Source organism: Glycine soja, chromosome 19, assembly GCF_004193775.1.
Source record: "Glycine soja cultivar W05 chromosome 19, ASM419377v2, whole genome shotgun sequence".
NCBI lineage: Eukaryota > Viridiplantae > Streptophyta > Magnoliopsida > Fabales > Fabaceae > Glycine > Glycine soja.
Genome location: NC_041020.1, coordinates 16417546 through 16438750, shown reverse-complemented (window position 1 = coordinate 16438750; position 21205 = coordinate 16417546).

Genomic DNA, 21205 nt, shown 5'->3' with positions numbered 1-21205 from the left:
ATTTTGTCTCTGCTTGTCATCGGGCCCGCCGCCTCTGGATGACAAAAGGGTGCGGATAACCGTAAGGTATCTCCGCGTATCATCGGGCCCGCCGCCTCTGGATGATACAAGGGTGCAGAATGACCAAATTTTGTCTCTGCTTGTCATCGGGCCCGCCGCCTCTGGATGACAAAAGGGTGCGGATAACCGTAAGGTATCTCCACGTATCATCGGGCCCGCCGCCTCTGGATGATACAAGGGTGCAGAATGACCAAATTTTGTCTCTGCTTGTCATCGGGCCCGCTGCCTCTGGATGACAAAAGGGTGCGGATAACCGTAAGGTATCTCCGCGTATCATCGGGCCCACCGCCTCTGGATGATACAAGGGTGCAGAATGACCAAATTTTGTCTCTGCTTGTCATCGGGCCCGCCGCCTCTGGATGACAAAAGGGTGCGGATAACCGTAAGGTATCTCCGCGTATCATCGGGCCCGCCGCCTCTGGATGATAGTAGGGTGCAGAATGACCAAATTTTGTCTCTGCTTGTCATCGGGCCCGCCGCCTCTGGATGACAAAAGGGTGCGGATAACCGTAAGGTATCTCCGCGTATCATCGGGCCCGCCGCCTCTGGATGATACAAGGGTGCAGAATGACCAAATTTTGTCTCTGCTTGTCATCGGGCCCGCCGCCTCTGGATGACAAAAGGGTGCGGATAACCGTAAGGTATCTCCGCGTATCATTGGGCCCGCCGCCTCTGGATGATACAAGAGTGTGGATAACCGTAAGGTATCTCCGCGTATCATCGGGCCCGCCGCCTCTGGATGATACAAGAGTGCAGAATGACCAAATTTTGTCTCTGCTTGTCATCGGGCCCGCCGTCTCTGGATGACAAAAGGGTGCGAGTCACATGACCTCAGGGTCAGTATGACAAAGATTATGGGGCGGCCGACAAAAGCAAGGCTCTTGCTCCTACGTATCCTGCAATGGGGAACTCAGACCTACGTAGTTCTGGGTAACTTGTGAGACTTGAAAAGTCTCCATCAGAAAATGCTGACATCTCCGGAAAGGGTGCAGATGACCACATTGGCCTCTGCTCGTGAATCACACTTGGGGTCACTGAATGACGAGGTGCGGATAACCGTAAGGTGTCTTCGCGGGCTACCAGCTCTTGGGTCATGGCAACAAAAGGCGGTGTGGTCGACAAAAGCGAGGCTCTTGCTCCTACGTATCCTCCAATGAGAAACTCAGACCTACGTAGTTCTGGATAACTTGTGAGACTTGAAAAAGTCTCGGTGTTTTCTCCACTAAAATGCAAACATGCTTTAGCAAAGAGACAAATATTCCAACTGATTTAGAGCAGCATATGCTTTTTTGAGTGAAAAACAATGCGTCTACCGGGGAAGGAGAGTCTGCTGATGAAATCCCCCATAACCATAAATGAGATTTTGGATGTTAGCATTTCGTTTCTAAATGACCATTTAGAGGAAACACTGGGTTCGACAAAAATAGAAGAAATCCACTCAAAGTGTATCAATCTCACACAGGTAAGTGTTTCATCCTAATTCCGAACCATAGATATGTCATGACTTGACTTTGCAAATTATTTCCTATCAAATCAAAAATTACATGCGTGATCATGGATCAAATAGGACTTCCCTTGGGAATGGGTTCTTTTGGGGAGTTTTTCAGTTTTTGATTATTTTTGGCTTTTGATTTTTTGTTGGCTTTTCCTTTTCTGTTTTTGTTTAGTGTGGGGCGAAAAAGTCGCTAGCGCACTGATTTTGGTTGGCAATTAAAGGGAGAAGACCATTTTAGGTCATGGTTTCCTTTCCTTCTTTTTGTTCATTTGGTGACAATTCTGTATTGTTCAGATATTGTCCGGTCTAAAGACCTCTCTGCACATTTCTTCTGGTTTCTTTGACCAGGAGCTTTCTTCTTTTTTTTTTCTTTACTTTCTCCCATTCTTTGGTTGGGACTTTTCTTTCTTTTCTTTTTTCTTTCTCCCTCTCTTCGATTGGGAATTTCCTTGTTTCCTTTTTTCCTTTGATTGGAAATTTTCCTTCTCTTCTTTTTTTGCTTTCTCTTTGATTGGAAATTTTCCTTCTCTTCTTTTTTGCTTCCGAGGGTAAGGATTGACATTCTCACCCTGGGTCAAGGTTTATGGTGAGTCAGGATTTTGGCTCAAGACTTGTAGAATGGCTAGGCATGGTACATATCAGGGTTTGGTTTGGTTCAAGGATAAAAGGGATGCCCCACATTATTTCCATGACACAAATGCAAAAATGATGATTTGGAAATTTTATGCAAAACTGGTCATGCATGCATCTATGTGGACACTCAAATGTCAATTTTTTATGGTCATGTGATGCTAGGGCTCAGGATTCATTTCCTCTATTTTAAATCAACCCTAATGTTTCCAAAATATGTTCTTTTATCAATTTGTGCATTCCTCCAAGTCCATTTTGGGCATCCGGGGAAATCTTCACAGCATTCACCCTTCAGGTGTATACACATTTTTTTTCAAAAATAGCTATGATCAACGAATTTTTTCAAAGAAAGGTTGGAAGTCATCTCTTTTCAAAAGCATGTTGGTTTTTCAGCTAGACAACTTATTTTTCTTTTTTCTCTCTTTTTTTTTATGTTTATTTCTTTTTCTTGTTTGTTTTTTGTTTTTTTTTTTCATGAGGTATTTTGCTACCTAAACATGTGTATATTTTTGTGAGGTATCTTTGCTATATACATGCATATCCAAGGTATCTTTCTACCTGAACATACATATATATATTTTGTGAACTATTTTTTTGTTAACATACATGCATATCTGAGGTATCTTTCTACCTAAACATACATATATATATTTTGTGAACTATTTTTTGTTTACATACATGCATATCTGAGGTATCTTTCTACCTAAACATACATATATATATTTTGTGAACTATTTTTTTGTTTACATACATGCATATCTGAGGTATCTTTCTACCTAAACATACATATATATATTTTGTGAAGTATTTTTTTGTTTACATACATGCATATCTAAGGTATTTTCACTACCTAAACATACATATATATATTTTGTGAGGTATGACTACCTTCCGAGCTTGCGCTTGTTTTATTTAAATCCCCAGGATCATGAGCAACTAGGTGCATCCTACTATAAAAAGTGATCAAATAACAAACATAGATTCAAAAGTTACTAGGTTGCCTCCTAGTAGCGCTTCTTTAACGTCTTTAGCTGGACGCCTTATGACTTGTCGGTCACTGACCTAGTACTTTGCTTACCTTTGGCTTTGGACTTGGTCGCCTATTGGTCGGCCATGTGGTGTAGGCAATACTCAAACCTTTTCGTGGATGAGCAGAGGTGAACTCTAGAGGTGATGGCGGTGCGTCTGTTGCCCGCTGCCGGCCATCCCCAGGCTGCTGTGGTGTTTCGCCCTGCGCCTGCCTGGAGACGCAGTACTTCTTGATGAAAGCTCGATTGGTAGGGGGGCCTGATGACCTTGCTGGAGGTGACAGGTACTCCGTAGAACTGACAGAGACCCGTAATTAGAGCTTGACAATTCCAAGACCCTGTTGGACTTCTTCGGGTCCACTAGGTGTCTTGCAGTCGCGATCCCTGCAAACAATAGATGAAATCAGAAATCAGTTGAGCGATGTGCATACTTACCTATGATGACGTGACCTTGCCGGGGGGGTACGGGCACCCTGTAGGACTGATAGAGGCCCGTAACCAGAGCTGGAAACCCCAGGGCCCTGTTGGACTTCTTCAGGTTCACTGGGTGTCTTTGTGGGTGCGATCCCTGCAAACAAATAAATGGTATCAGAAATCAGTTGAACCATATGCATACTTACCCATGTCGGGACGGCACAGACCAACTGATACTTCCGCAGGGGGAGATTGGCATTGCGGTCGCTGGGCAGAATGTTGCTAAGTAGCAATGTCATCTATATCTGTGTAAGAGTGGTCATGTTGGTGCGCATGGTCCGCACTCTTCTCTTTGCAGCGGCACGGGTGAAATCTTGCCCCAGTATGCATAGTAGCTGTGTGATAGCCTCCCTCTCTGGTTGTGCTCGCACAGTTGGCCCTCCTCCAATATCAGGGGGTGGCCCAGGAACCGTTAAAAGGAAACTACTGGTCTCTTAACCGGGAGTGCAAGTCTCGGTTAAGCATTTAAGGATAGAGGACCTTAAATTATCTTAAGGTGTGGATATGGAGCCCACTGAAAGTGAGGACGCATAGTCCTCTAAAGGCGAGGGCGTGTAGCCCTCTGAAGTTCAGGACGTGTCGCCTTTCGAAGGCGAGGGAGTGTAGTCCTATGATGGCAAGGACGTGCAATCCTCTAAAGGTGAGGGCATGCCCCCCTTTGAAAATGGGGAACATGTAGTCCTCTGATGGCGAGGACGTGTAGTCCTCTGAAGGTGAGGGCGTGTAGCCCTACAAAGGTGAAGGCACATGACCCTTTGACGGCGAGGACGTGTAGTCCTCTGAAGGTGAAGGTAACTAGTACCCAAGGTGAGGGCGTGTAGCCCTCTCAAGGCGAGGACTTATAGTCCTCTGGAGGTGAGGGCGTGCAGCCCTCTGATGGTGAGGACGTGTAGTCCTCTCAAGGCGAGGACGTGTAGTCCTCTGACGGTGAGGGTAACTAGTACCCAAGGTGAGGGCGTGTAGCCCTCTCAAGGCGAGGACATGTAGTCCTCTGGAGGTAAGGGCGTGCAGCCCTCTGATGGTGAGGACGTGTAGTCCTCTCAAGGCGAGGACGTGTAGTCCTCTGACGGTGAGGGTAACTAGTACCCAAGGTGAGGGCGTGTAGCCCTCTCAAGGCGAGGACATGTAGTCCTCTGGAGGTGAGGGCGTGCAGCCCTCTGATGGTGAGGACGTGTAGTCCTCTCAAGGTGAGGACGTGTAGTCCTCTCAATGGTGAGGGTAACTAGTACCCAAGGTGAGGGCGTGTAGCCCTCTCAAGGCGAGGACATGTAGTCCTCTGGAGGTGAGGGCGTGCAGCCCTCTGTTGGCGAGGACGTGTAGTCCTCTAAAAGTGATAGGTACAAGTACCCAAGGGTCCACCCTTATGAGAAAGCAAGAGATCGACTCATCGAGAGGGCCGGTCATCCCAAATCCACAAGATTTGGGCATTAGATGTAGGAAATCTATGCAGTTAACATGATTTTTAGGGATGCAGATGCATGCAACCTTTGTCGTGAAATTTGGTAAATGCGGACTTCATATGAAACAATGCAATGTAATGGAAAGTTGTACAATGTTCATGACATTCTTTCCCTATTTTGTGATTTTGATTTTGATTTGATTTTTTTTGGAAAACATAGATTGACTGTCCTTTTGAAAGAGGTGATAATTCATGCGACCTTATCCTATCTTTTGCAAATCTCTCCGGGAACTCCCTCAAAGTGTATGTTCTTTTTTATTTAGTCACTTGACCATTTTGGAGTGACGGCAATGGAGCCATTTGATGTTTAATCAATCCATCGAAATCCTAGGGTTTGTCCCCCCTTTTTTGTTGAAAACATCGATGGGTGAGAACTTTTGATCGGCCCCTATGTTAACTTGAGGCTCATGCACGGTGCCCCTCATTGCCCCAGTGTAAGGCTTTGAGGTACCAATCGTTGCCTTTCGTCATGACCTTGTAGGAGGGAACCTATTGGGTGAGAACTTCTAATCTGCCCTCAAAGTGTTGTCTTGTTTTCACGACCTCGTAGTGAGGAAGAATGAAAGAAGCAGTTGATTCTTGCAAAAAGAATTTTCCAAGGACGAGAAATAGTTGAAGGATCTTTCAGTTGATGGATTAAGTCAAATGACTCCTATGTAGAAGCAAGATGTTTTGATGTCTTGATGATGCTAAAGGATCAAATGCTTCTAAGTTTTATTCAAGACAAGAATCCAAGAAAGTCAAGATATATCATCAAGTTTGATCTCTTAGAATCTTTAGGAAGAAGTTTCCAAATTGAAACAAACAAAAGGTTTGACCAAAGAATTCTATCATTTCAAATTGAGATTTGCTCTCTGGTAATCGATTACCATTAGTTGAAAATGTTTTAATTCAAATTTTTAAAACCTGTAATCGATTACATAAGTCTTGTAATTGATTACCAGAGGGGATTTTCAGAAAATAATTTCCAAGAGACATATCTATTCAAATGTTTTATGAACGGCCATTCAAATGTTTTAAAGAGAGTTTTTATTGCCCAAACAGTTTTATCCTCTCGAAAGATCAAGAGTATTTTTGAACTGAAATGTCTTATCCTCTCAAAAAGATTCCTTGGTCAACCACTTGCTTATTCAATAAGGAATTTTGATTGGTCTTCATTGTACAATCTATCCCTTTTAAGAGAGATTTCTTCTTCTTATTTCTGAAAAGGGATTAAGAGGCCGTGGGTCTCTTGTAGTAGAGGATTCTTGAACACAAGGGAAGGGTTGTCCCTATGTGCATTGTTAATCCGAAAAGAGAGAGTGAAAGTTTAATTGGGGAATAATATTCGTATCTTAATTCAATCCCCTCTTCTTCTCAAGGTAACTGAGGCCATTTGTCCAACATCCTATTCTTGATAACTCACTTCTCTCTAAAAAGACAAAATGAGGTCACATGAACGTCTATATTTTTACTTGAAAACACAGTCAATCAAATGCCTTTTTATTTTTTATTTTGAAACTTATTTGTTTTGAACTTTGCTCGTTGTTTTACGGCACCCCCACCAACGTGCAAGATGAGTAATCTTTGATTGAACGGTCTTGGAAGTCAACACTCAGGAGCGCAGGTTGCTTGAGCAAACAGACCAATGGCTTACACTCACATTCCGGTGAAAGTTGAATAAGCAAACATGCGTTTGTGAGAGGATGAGGGACAAAGATATCAACTTTATCCATTTCATTTAACATTGTAGCTGTGGTTTACAATAATGGCATAAACTTGGAAACCCTGATGAGTCATTAGGGACACCTAACAACAGCTTTCAAAATTGCCCCATGTGTGGCATCTCTTGTCAATGTCAGGATTTACACGCAATTCTCCTCAAATTTCAGCCAGCCCGCATCAATTAGACCTTGCACCTTACGCTTCAGAGCCCTACCATGCTCAATGGAACGCCCCGGGGCTTCTCCGTGACAAGCACACGTTGCGTTCGAGTTGTATTCTCGGAGAAATGGAGGTTGATGAACCTTGGATAGGGTTATGGCTACCATTGAATTATCAAGTAGATATGGGAGCAAGTCAGCATAGGACACTGGAATTGGGGTGAATTCTACAGGCTTTCTCGCTGCAAAATTCACTTCTTGGTTGGTGTTTTTGGTTTGTGCTAAAGGTGGTGTTCGTCATTGGAAGTGCGGTAGACAGACTTTGTGGTAGATTTAGGGATGGCCTTTGTGGATAACTGGGTGGTGGGTAAGGAGAAAGTTTGTTATTGGCTGAGTAAAGATATTGTTGGGTTGGTGGGAAACTTGGCCGTACAGGAATGGCAGTCACAGCATGGGTTTCTCCCTCATCCTCACCCTCTTTATTTGCCCCAGTTTTCTCAGTCGTCCTAGTAGGATGATCAAATTTGCCTCTTTTCTGACCCACATTGATCCTTTCACTGGCGAAGACCAAATCTGCAAAGCTTTGAGGGTGCGCAGCCCACCATCTTTTCATAGTAGAGTACCGATAATGTGTCTACCATCACGATTATCGTCTCCCTTTCCATTATTGGGGGTACCACCTGGGCCGCCAGATCCCTCCACCTTTTGGGCGTGTTCTTTGAATGATCCGTCCCCCTTTTTGCACATGTTCTGTAGTTGCATCCTATCCGGAACCATATCAAATTTTGTACTGATACTGCCTAACAAAGGCAACCATTAGGTCCTTCCAAGAATGGACTCGGGAAGGTTCCAAGTTAGTGTACCAGGTAACAGCTACCCCAGTAAGACTTTCTTGGAAGGAATGTATCAGCAATTCCTCATCTTTTGCGTATTCCCCCATCTTGTGACAATACATCTTTAGATGGTTCTTGAAACAAGTAGTCCCCTTGTACTTGTCAAAGTCCAGCACCTTGAACTTGGGAATGACCATGTTTGGGTATTAGGAACAACTTTTCTAGGTTAGCAAAGGCATAATCTTCACCTCCTTCAATGGCCATGAGCCTTTCCTTTAGATGATCCGCCTTTCCCTTTTCGGCCATAGCAGGAGGGGCTCTTCCCACCGCAAAATGCAATGGTTGTGGTTGTGGGCGAAACTGAGGGCCCTCCAAAGTGTTTTCAAAGGGTAAACCACCAACTGCTTGCCCTTCAGTGGCATATCCGAGCCAAGGCTCGAACTCAGCTAGATTGTGGTGGGGAATTTCATGTGTCTCCCCCATGGTTTGAGAGATATGTGCCTGATGAGGTTATTGGTTCTCAATGAGTATCGGAGTGGAGTTATTGAGATTTTCATTGAGAGTGTATGCCACATTGGGTGGTGTATAGTTGGGAGGCAAGCCATATGATGGGAAGGCGTACTCGTTTTGAATTTGCACATCATGGGGTCATCCGTACTTCCCAAATCTTTGCCTACCATATTTGAGGTTGGATGATTCATTTGCTTGAGGCCAGATGGGAGCATCGGGTTCACCTTAGCGACAGCGCTAATAGCGGCAACTATAACCGCATTGGCTTCCATTATCTTCTTCATGCTCATCATGGCCTTCATCATTGTGGCCATTTGCTCTTTTATGGCCTCCATTTTCGGCCTTCATCTTCTCTTGCACCTCCTCTGCTTCACCCATTACTCTAGCTCTAGTACGAGTTCGGTAAGGGCACCGTAAAGCGTGTCCTTTTCTTTTTGATAAGTTCATTTTATTTTATTTTTCAAGGAAAGAATGCAATGAGCAATGCAACCAATGAAAAGCATGGATGCATGCGAATGATGTACAGTCGAAGTATTGTGAATTTTTACGCAGGATATGGGGTTGAATCAATTTAGATTTTCAACATGGTCCATTACATCTTTGTCAAGGTGAAACTGGAAGTAACAAGGACATCAACAATCCTAAATATGTTTGGCAGTAGACGAAGCAGTGATGTGACTCAATTCATCTTTTGCCTCGATTTTGCAGGACGGTTACTTCCATATTTCAACTTGACTTGATGAACCTTTTTGTAAAAGCATGAGCTTGGTTCAACCCTATAATCCAAGGAATGGCAATTCTGATCGCCAATACTTCAACAACATCTCATAGGGATGAATGACTCGGGCATACTTTAAGCTTATGCACGGAAAATGTAATTATGAAATGGAGATGCCCGAAGAAACACCATTTCCTAGTTAACCATGCATTAGGTACCATGTTCAATTATTTTGTTTTGTTGTTGTCGCAACCTACCCTTCGGCGGGAGGGCGACGCGTGACTCGCGGGATGCGTGTTCCACGAAAGGAATATGCGCGGAGTCGCCACCAACGTTTATTTGAGGAAAACGTCGGAAAAACCAGAAAAGACGCGATCTACGAACTTTTAAGTGAAAGGTTCGGGAGTTGTATTTACGCACGGGGAAGGTATTGGCACCCCACACGTCCGCCCCAAGGGACGGCAGCCTTTAATCGAATGTACAAACATGACTTTGATTTTTACGTTCCCTTTTATGTCCTTATATCCTTTATACCCTTTTTATATTTTTTTCTTTTTTGTGGTCGACAAGGGTGTTTCCCTTTGCTCCTACGTATTCCTCAATTTGGGATGAGAAAGTCAGACCTACGTAGTTCTTTCGGAACAAAGTGTTTGGTTTAAGTTTGTTTTTTTGTCTTTTTTGCAAAATATGTTTTTTATTTGAACAAAAGGTCATTTAAGGTGTTGGACCATTAAACGGTCTTTTGATTTTGAAAGGAGAGAAACGTTAAGGCATTGGACCATTAACGATCTCTTGTTTTTGAAAGGAGAGAAACGTTAAGGCATTTGGACCATTAACGATCTCTTGGGGTGGTCGACAAAAGCGGCGCTTTTGCTCCTACGTATCCTCAATTGCGATGAGGAAATCAGACCTACGTAGTTCTTGCAAAAGCGGTAAAGTCACATGTTGATTTTATGCTTTTGAACGGTCCATGTTAACCGATAAAAGCAAAGAGGACCGTTTAAGGCGTTGGACCTAAAAACGGTTTTTAGTGATTTTTCAGAAAAAAACTTGATTTGTGAGTTGATTTTAGTCTTAGTTTCACTTTGGTTATTAATCAATTCATTCAAGGAAACTTCCAAAGAAAAACGTCCGATTGATTTTTTTTATTATTTTATTCAAAGATATTTTGATTATTTTATTATTATTTTTCAAGATATTTTGATTATTTTATTATTATTTTACTTTTTTTGGTTTAACCGAGGTTATAGCGTGAACGATCGGTTAGATTTCGTTTTAACAGTGATTAAACGAGATTACAACATAAATGATCGGTTGAAATTCATTTTATCATTTATTAGACGAGAAAACGGCTTAAATAAATGGTTAAAGCACGTTAAAAACGGAAGAAAAGAAAACTGAAAGTAAACGAAATTAAAGTGAAAGTACACAAAACAAGAAATGAATTGAAAGTCTCGGATTCGAAAACTTACCCGTTGAAGAACGAAGAACGAACGAAGAACGGATGAAGAACGGTGAAGAACGACGAAGAACGATGAAGAATTTCTACAGAATCGCTTACGGAAGTACTTCGACTTGATTTTTCTTCACGAAAACGTGTTTTTACCCAAAATAGCCGAAATGCATAGCCAAAGGGGTCTTGAACATTTTGAAACAGCTCCCCCCTCCCCTATTTATAGAAAAAAAAGGAGGTGCTTGCCGCCCAAAGACTTAATGAAGAAGATTTCTAAGCGCACCCGAATTACTAAGTTCACCCCCCTTTTCGTATTTTACGGAAAAGTTACGGAAGCCTTACGGAACTGTTTTCGAATTTGATTTTCATCTTTTTTCTTTTCCCTTTTACCAATGTTAAGTGGAATATGCTTACCCAAGGTTTTCGGAAATTTTACGGAAGTATTACGGAAGCCGCGGAAGCCCCGAAAACCATTTTTCAAAAACGTGGAGGAGCTTGCCGCCCAGTTGCTTCCTCCTTAAGCAACCCAACTTCCAAAATGTTCTAGAAGGGCCTAGATTTGAATTGCTATTTACACCCCTATCTTGATAAGTTCACCCCCTTACCTTTTTTGGTGATTCTTTTTTCGTAAAGTTACGGAAACTTACGAATCTCGTAACGATACTTGTTTTCTTTCCGTAATGTTACGGAACCTTGCGGATTACATAATCATCCCCCTTTTGACTTACGGAATGTTACGGAACCTCACTTAATTATGCAACGATGCTTCCATTTGATTTCCGGTGTGTCACGGAAACTTACGGATTGTGCATCAATATATTTTTTTTGGTTTTTCGGCATGTCTTGGAATTTCACAAATTGCCCAATGATGGATGCCAAGCACCTCACAAGGACCAAAGAAAGGTCGCATGTCATCAAGCAAAGGTCCCCGGACGAAATTAGGGTATGATAGTTGCCCCTCTTTACTTGTCTTTTATTGGAGATAAAAGGAAAGTAAAGATAAGACACTAATTTCGTTCCTCTCGATTTGGCGAGAGTCGCGGGTGACCATAAAATCTCCACATGCAAATGACTTGTTGTTCCCAAAATTTCACAAATTGCCTAATGATGGGTGCCAAGCACCTCACAAGGACCAAAGAATGGTCGCATGTCATCAAGCAAAGGTCCCCGAAAATCAGTGTATGACACTAATTTCGCTCCTCTCGGTTGACGAGAGTCGCGGGTGACCATGACTTGTCGTTCCTAGAATTTCACAAATTGCCTAATGATGGATGCCAAGCACCTCACAAGGACCAAAGAATGGTCGCATGTCATCAAGCAAAGGTCCCCGAAAATCAGTGTATGACACTAATTTCGCTCCTCTCGGTAGACGAGAGTCGCGGGCGACCATGAAATTTCCACATGTAAATGACTTGTTGTTCCCGGAGGAACAAAAGGTGCAGAAGACTATGTCAGCCTCTGCATGCTATCAAGCGTTCTGTCTTACAGATAGCAAAAGAATGTTTATACGGATAACCACTCGGGTATTTCCGCGTATCATCGGGCCCGCCGCCTCTGGATGATACAAGGGTGCAGAATGACCAAACTTGGTCTCTGCTTGTCATCGGGCCCGCCGCCTCTGGATGACAAATGGGTGCGAATAACCGTAAGGTATCTCCGCGTATCATCGGGCCCGCCGCCTCTGGATGATACAAGGGTGCAGAATGACCAAACTTGGTCTCTGCTTGTCATCGGGCCCGCCGCCTCTGGATGACAAAAGGGTGCGAATAACCGTAAGGTATCTCCGCGTATCATCGGGCCCACCGCCTCTGGATGATACAAGGGTGCAGAATGACCAAACTTGGTCTCTGCTTGTCATCGGGCCCGCCGCCTCTGGATGACAAAAGGGTGCGAATAACCGTAAGGTATCTCCGCGTATCATCGGGCCCGCCGCCTCTGGATGATACAAGGGTGCAGAATGACCAAACTTGGTCTCTGCTTGTCATCGGGCCCGCCGCCTCTGGATGACAAAAGGGTGCGAATAACCGTAAGGTATCTCCGCGTATCATCGGGCCCGCCGCCTCTGGATGATACAAGGGTGCAGAATGACCAAACTTGGTCTCTGCTTGTCATCGGGCCCGCCGCCTCTGGATGACAAAAGGGTGCGAATAACCGTAAGGTATCTCCGCGTATCATCGGGCCCGCCGCCTCTGGATGATACAAGGGTGCAGAATGACCAAACTTGGTCTCTGCTTGTCATCGGGCCCGCCACCTCTGGATGACAAAAGGGTGCGAATAACCGTAAGGTATCTCCGCGTATCATCGGGCCCGCCGCCTCTGGATGATACAAGGGTGCAGAATGACCAAACTTGGTCTCTGCTTGTCATCGGGCCCGCCGCCTCTGGATGACAAAAGGGTGCGGATAACCGTAAGGTATCTCCGCGTATCATCGGGCCCGCCGCCTCTGGATGATACAAGGGTGCAGAATGACCAAACTTGGTCTCTGCTTGTCATCGGGCCCGCCGCCTCTGGATGACAAAAGGGTGCGGATAACCGTAAGGTATCTCCGCGTATCATCGGGCCCGCCGCCTCTGGATGATACAAGGGTGCAGAATGACCAAACTTGGTCTCTGCTTGTCATCGGGCCCGCCGCCTCTGGATGATACAAGGGTGCACGTCACATGACCTCAGGGTCAGTATGAAAAAGATTATGGGGCGGCCGACAAAAGCAAAGCTCTTGCTCCTACGTATCCTCCAATGAGGAACTCAGACCTACGTAGTTCTGGGTAACTTGTGAGACTTGAAAAGTCTCCATCGGAAAATGCTGACATCTCCGGAAAGGGCGCAGATGACCACATTGGCCTCCGCTCGTCAATCACACTTGGGGTCACTGAATGACGAGGTGCGGATAACCGTAAGGTGTCTCCGCGGGCTACCAGCTCTTGGGTCATGGCAACAAAAGGCGGTGTGGTCGACAAAAGCGAGGCTCTTGCTCCTACGTATCCTCCAATGAGGAACTCAGACCTACGTAGTTCTGGATAACTTGTGAGACTTGAAAAAGTCTCGGTGTTTTCTCCACTAAAATGCAAACATGCTTTAGCAAAGAGACAAATATTCCAACTGATTTAGAGCAGCATATGCTTTTTTTTTTGAGTGAAAAACAATGCGTCTACCGGGGAAGGAGAGTCTGCTGATGAAATCTCCCATAACCATAAATGAGATTTTGGATGTTAGCATTTCGTTTCTAAATGACCATTTAGAGGAAACACTGGGTTCGACAAAAATAGAAGAAATCACTCAAAGTGTATCAATCTCGCACAGGTAAGTGTTTCATCCTAATTCCGAACCATAGATATGTCATGACTTGACTTTGCAAATTATTTCCTATCAAATCAAAAATTACATGCGTGATCATGGATCAAATAGGACTTCCCTTGGGAATGGGTTCTTTTGGGGAGTTTTTCGGCTTTTATGTGTTTTTGGCTTTTGATTTTTTTTGTTGGCTTTTTCTTTTTCTGTTTTTGTTTAGTGCGGGGCGAAAAAGTCACTAGCGCACGAGATTTTGGTTGGTAATCAAAGGGAGAAGACCATTTTAGGTCGTGGTTTCCTTTCCTTCTTCTTGTTCATTTGGTGAAATTCTGTACTGTTCAGATATTGTCTGGTCCAAAGACCTCTCTGCACATTTCTTCTGTTTTCTTTCGATCCTTGATCAGGAGCTTTCTTTCCTTCTTTTCTTTTTTTTTTTTTTTTTTTTTTTTTTTTTTCTTTCTCCCATTCTTTGATTGGGAATTTCCTTTCTTTTCTTTTTGCTTTCTCCCACTCTTTGATTGGGAATTTCCTTTCTTTTCTTTTTGCTTTCTCCCACTCTTTGATTGGGAATTTTCCTTCTCTTCCTTTTTGCTTCCGAGGGTAAGGATTATGGTGAGTCAGGATTTTGGCTCAAGGTTTGTAGAATGGCTAGACATGATACATGTCGGGGTTTGGTTTGGCTCAAGGATAAAAGGGATGCCCCACATTATTTCCATGACACAAATGCAAAAATGATGATTTGGAAACTTTATGCAAAACTGGTCATGCATGCACCTATGCGGACACTCAAGTGTCAAATTTTTATGGTCATGTGATGCTAGGGCTCAGGATTCATTTCCTCTATTTTAATCAACCCAATGTTTCCAAAATATGTTCTTTTATCAATTTGTGCATTCATCCGAGTCCATTTTGGGCGTCTGGGAAAATCTTCACAGCATTCACCCTTCAGGTGTATATACATTTTTTCAAAAACTAGTTATGATCAGTGAATTTTTCCAAAGAAAAGTTTGGAAGTCATCTCTTTTCAAAAGCATGTTGGTTTTTCAGCTTGACAACTTATTTTTTTCTTTTTTCTCCTTTTTTTTTTCTTATCATTATCATTTGTTTATTTCTTTTTCTTGTTTGTTTTTTTTTTTCTTCTTTTTTTTTCATGAGGTATTTTGCTATATACATGCATATCCAAGGTATCTCGCCACCTAAACATACATATATATGTTTTGCGAGGTATTTTTTTGCTACATACACGCACATCTAAGGTATCTCTCTACCTAAACATACAAATATATATTTTGTGAAGTATTTTTTTTTTGTTTACATACACGCACATCTAAGGTATCTCTCTACCTAAACATACATATATATATTTTGTGAAGTATTTTTTGTTTACATACATGCATATCTAAGGTATCTTTCTACCTAAACATACATATATATATTCTGTGAAGTGTTTTTTTGTTTACATACATGCATATCTAAGGTATCTTTCTACCTAAACATACATATATATATTTTGTGAAGTGTTTTTTTGTTTACATACATGCATATCTAAGGTATTTTCACTACCTAAACATACATATATATATTTTGTGAGGTATGACTACCTTTCGAGCTTGCGCTTGTTTTATTTAAATCCCCAGGATCATGAGCAACTAGGTGCGTTCTACTATAAAAAGTGATCAAATAACAAGCATAGATTCAAAAGGTACTAGGTTGCCTCCTAGTAGCGCTTCTTTAACGTCTTTAGCTGGACGCCTTATGACTTGTTGGTTACGGACCTAGTACTTCGCTTACCTTTGGCTTTGGACTTGGTCGCCTACTGGTCGGCCATGTGTCGTAGGCAACACTCTAACCTTTTTATGGATGAGCTGAGGTGAACTTTAGAGGTGGTGGCGGTGCGTCTATTTCCCTCTGCCGACCATCCCAATGCTGCTGTGGTGTTTCGCCCTACGCCTGTCTGGGGCGCAGTACTTCTTGATGAAAGCTCGATTAGTAGGGGGCCTGATGCCCTTGCTGGAGGTGATAGGTACTCCGTAGAACTGACAGAGACCCGTAATTAGAGCTTGACAATTCCAAGACCCTGTTGGACTTCTTCGGGTCCACTAGGTGTCTTGCAGTCGCGATCCCTGCAAACAATAGATGAAATCAGAAATCAGTTGAGCGATGTGCATACTTACCTATGATGACGTGACCTTGCCGGGGGGGTACGGGCACCCTGTAGGACTGATAGAGGGCCGTAACCAGAGCTGGAAACCCCAGGGCCCTGTTGGACTTCTTCAGGTTCACTGGGTGTCTTTGTGGGTGCGATCCCTGCAAACAATAGATGGTATTAGAAATCAGTTGAACCATATGCATACTTACCCATGTCGGGACGACACAGACCAACCGATACTTTTGCAGGGGCAGATTGGCATTGCGGTCGTTGGGCAGAATGTTGCTAAGTAGCAATGTCCTCTATATCTGTGTAAGAGTGGTCATGTTGGTGCGCATGATCCGCACTCGTCTCTTTACAGCGGCACGGGTGAAATCTTGCCCCGGTATGCATAGTAGCTGTGTAATAGCCTCCCTCTCTGGTTGTGCTCGCACAGTTGGCCCTCCTCCAATATCAGGGGGTGGCCCAGGAACCGTTAAAAGGAAACTACTGGCCCCTTAACCAGAAGTGCAAGTCTCGGTTAAGCATTTAAGGGCAGAGGACCTTAAATTCTTTTAAGGTGTGGATGTCGAGCACACTGAAAATGAGGACACGTAGCCCTCTAAAGGTGAGGGCGTGCAGCCCTCTCAAGGCGAGGATGTGTAGTCCTTTGGAGGTGAGGGCGTGCAGCCCTCTGTTGGCGAGGATGTGTAGTCCTCTTCAAGGTGAGGGAATGCAGCCCTTTGTTGGCGAGGACGTGTAGTCCTCTAAGGCGAGGACATGTAGTCCTCTGGAGGTGAGGGCGTGCAACCCTCTGATGGTGAGGACGTGTAGTCCTCTCAAGGCGAGGACGTGTAGTCCTCTCAACGGTGAGGGTAACTAGTACCCAAGGTGAGGGCGTGTAGCCCTCTCAAGGCGAGGACATGTAGTCCTCTAGAGGTGAGGGCGTGCAGCCCTCTGATGGAAAGGACGTGTAGTCCTCTCAAGGCGAGGACGTGTAGTCCTCTCAACGGCGAGGGTAACTAGTACCCAAGATGAGGGCGTGTAGCCCTCTCAAGGCGAGGACGTGTAGTCCTCTGATGGTGAGGGCGTGCAGCCCTCTGATGGTGAGGACGCGTAGTCCTCTCAAGGCGAGGACGTGTAGTCCTCTCAGCGGTGAGGGTAACTAGTACCCAAGGTGAGGGTGTGTAGCCCTCTCAAGGCGAGGACATGTAGTCCTCTAGAGGTGAGGGCGTGCAGCCCTCTGATGGTGAGGACGTGTAGTCCTCTCAAGGCGAGGACGTGTAGTCCTCTCAACGGTGAGGGTAACTAGTACCCAAGGTGAGGGCGTGTAGCCCTCTCAAGGCGAGGACATGTAGTCCTCTAGAGGTGAGGGCGTGCAGCCCTCTGATGGTGAGGACGTGTAGTCCTCTCAAGGAGAGGACGTGTAGTCCTCTCAACGGTGAGGGTAACTAGTACCCAAGATGAGGGCGTGTAGCCCTCTCAAGGCGAGGACGTGTAGTCCTCTCATGGTGAGGGCGTGCAGCCCTCTGATGGAAAGGACGTGTAGTCCTCTCAAGGCGAGGACGTGTAGTCCTCTCAACGGTGAGGGTAACTAGTACCCAAGGTGAGGGCGTGTAGCCCTCTCAAGGCGAGGACATGTAGTCCTCTAGAGGTGAGGGCGTGCAGCCCTCTGATGGTGAGGACGTATAGTCCTCTCAAGGCGAGGACGTGTAGTCCTCTCAACGGCGAGGGTAACTAGTACCCAAGATGAGGGCGTGTAGCCCTCTCAAGGCGAGGACGTGTAGTCCTCTGATGGTGAGGGCGTGCAGCCCTCTGATGGTGAGGACGCGTAGTCCTCTCAAGGCGAGGACGTGTAGTCCTCTCAGCGGTGAGGGTAACTAGTACCCAAGGTGAGGGTGTGTAGCCCTCTCAAGGCGAGGACATGTAGTCCTCTAGAGGTGAGGGTGTGCAGCCCTCTGATGGTGAGGACGTGTAGTCCTCTCAACGGTGAGGGTAACTAGTACCCAAGGTGAGGGCGTGTAGCCCTCTCAAGGCGAGGACATGTAGTCCTCGAGAGGTGAGGGCGTGCAGCCCTCTGATGGTGAGGACGTGTAGTCCTCTCAAGGCGAGGACGTGTAGTCCTCTCAACGGTGAGGGTAACTAGTACCCAAGATGAGGGCGTGTAGCCCTCTAAAGGCGAGGACGTGTAGTCCTCTCATGGTGAGGGCGTGCAGCCCTCTGATGGTGAGGACGCGTAGTCCTCTCAAGGCGAGGACATGTAGTCCTCTCAACAGTGAGGGTAACTAGTACCCAAGATGAGGGCATGTAGCCCTCTCAAGGCGAGGACGTGTAGTCCTCTGGAGGTGAGGGCGTGCAGCCCTCTGATGGTGAGGATGTGTAGTCCTCTGAAGACCAGGGTACTAGTACCCGAGGGTCCATCCTTATGAGAAAGCAAGAGATCGACTCATCGAGAGAGCCGGTCATCCCAAATTCAAAAGATTTGGACATCTAGATGTAGTTAACATGATTTTGAGGGATGCAAATGCATGCAACCTTTGTTGTGAAATTTGGGTAAATGCGGACTTTATATGAAACAATGCAATGTAATGGAAAGTTGTACAATGTTCATGGCATTCTTTCCCTATTTTGTGATTTTGATTTTGATTTGATTTTTTTTTTTTTTTTTTGGAAAACACAGATTGACTGCCCTTTTGAAAAAGGTGATAATTCATGCAACCTCATCCTATCTTTTTGCAAATCTCTCCGGGAACTCCCTCAGAGTGTATGTTCTTTTTGATTTAGTCACTTGACCGTTTTGGAGTGACGGGAATGGAGTCGTTTGATAATTAATCAATCTATTGAAATTCCAGGGCTTGTCCCCCTTTTTTTTTTTGTTAAAAACCTCGATGGGTGAGAACTTTTGATCGGCCCCTATGTTCACTTGAGCCTCATGAACGGTGCCCCTCATTGCCCCAGTGTAAGGCTTTGAGGTACCAATCGTTGTCTTTCGTCATGACCTTGTAGGAGGGAACCTATTGGGTGAGAACTTCTAATCTGCCCCTAGGTTCGCTTGAGGTTTTTGCATGGTGCCTTTCGTTGCCCCAGTGTAGGGCTTAGAAGTACCAAGTGTTGTCTTGTTTTCACGACCTCGTAGTGAGGAAGAATGAAAGAAGCAGTTGATTATTGCAAAAAGAATTTTCCAAGGACGAGAAATAGTTGAAGGATCTTTCAGTTGATGGATTAAGTCAAATGACTCCTATGTAGAAGCAAGATGTTTTGATGTCTTGATGATGCTAAAGGATCAAGTGCTTCTAAGTTTTATCCAAGAAAATCAAGATATATGATCAAGTTTGATCTCTTTAGAATCTTTAGGAAGAAGTTTCCAAATTGAAACAAACAAAGGTTTGACCAAAGAATTCTATCATTTCAATTTGAGATTTGCTCTCTGGTAATCGATTACCAGTAGTTAAAAATGTTTTTATTCAAATTTTTAAAACCTGTAATCGATTACGTAAGTCTTGTAATTGATTACCAGAGGGGATTTTCAGAAAATAATTTCCAAGAGACATATCTATTCAAATGTTATATGAACGGCCATTCAAATGTTTTAAAGAGAGTTTTCATTGCCCAAACAGTTTTATCCTCTCGAAAGATCAAGAGTTTTTCTGAACTGAAATGTCTTATCCTCTCAAAAAGATTCCTTGGTCAACCACTTGCATATTCAATAATGAATTTTGATTGGTCTTCATTGTACAATCTATCCCTTTTAAGAGAGATTTCTTCTTCTTATTTCTGAAAAGGGATTAAGAGACTGTGGGTCTCTTGTAGTAGAGTATTCTTGAACACAAGGGAAGGGTTGTCCCTATATGCATTGTTAATCCGAAAAGAGAGAGTGAAAGTTTAATTGGGGAATAATATTCATATCTTAATTCAATCCCCTCTTCTTCTCAAGGTAACTGAGGCCATTTGTCCAACATCCTATTCTTGATAACTCACTTCTCTCTAAAAAGACAAAATGAGGTCACATGAACGTCTATATTTTTACTTGAAAACACAGTCAATCAAATGCCTTTTTATTTTTTATTTTGAAACTTATTTTTTATTTTGAAACTTATTTGTTTTGAACTTTGCTCGTTGTTTTATGGTACCCCCACCAACGTGCAAGATGAGTAATCTCTGATTGAACGGTCTTGGAAGTCAACACTCAGGAGCGCAGGTTGCTTGAGCAAACAGACCAATGGCTTACACCCACATTCCGGTGAAAGTTGAATAAGCAAACATGCGTTTGTGAGAGGATGAGGGACAAAGATATCAACTTTATCCATTTCATTTAACATTGTAGCTGTGGTTTACAATAATGGCATAAACTTGGAAACCCTGATGAGTCATTAGGGACACCTAACAACAGCTTTCAAAATTGCCCCATGTGTGGCATCTCTTGTCAATGTCAGGATTTACACGCAATTCTCCTCAAATTTCAGCCAGCCCGCATCAATTAGACCTTGCACCTTACGCTTCAGAGCCCTACCATGCTTAATGGAATGCCCCAGGGCTTCTCCGTGACAAGCACACGTTGCGTTCGAGTCGTATTCTCGGAGAAATGGAGGTTGATGAACCTTGGCTAGGGTTATGGCTACCATTGAATTATCAAGTAGATATGGGAGCAAGTCAGCATAGGACACTGGAATTGGGGTGAATTCTACAGGCTTTCTCGCTGCAAAATTCACTTCTTGGTTGGTGTTTTTTTTTTGGTTTGTGCTAAAGGTGGTCTTCGTCATTGGAAGTGCGGTAGACAGGCTTTGTGGTTGATTTAGGGATGGCCTTTGTGGATAACTGGGTGGTGGGTAAGGAGGAGGTTTGTTATTGGCTGAGTAAAGATATTGTTGGGTTGGTGGGAAACTTGGCCGTACAGGAATGGCAGTCACAGCATGGGTTTCTCCCTCATCCTCACCCTCTTTATTTGCCCCAGTTTTCTCAGTCGTCCTAGTAGGATGATCAAATTTGCCTCTTTTCGGACCCACATTGATCCTTTCACTGGCGAAGACCAAATCTGCAAAGCTTTGAAGGTGCGTAGCCCACCATCTTTTCATAGTAGAGTATCGATAATGTGTCTACCATCACGATCATCGTCTCCCTTTCCATCATTGGGGGTACCACCTGGGCCGCCAGATCCCTCCACCTTTTGGGCGTGTTCTTTGAAAGATCCGTCCCCCTTTTTGCAAATGTTCTGTAGTTGCATCCAATCCGGAACCATATCAAAATTGTACTGATACTGCCTAACAAAG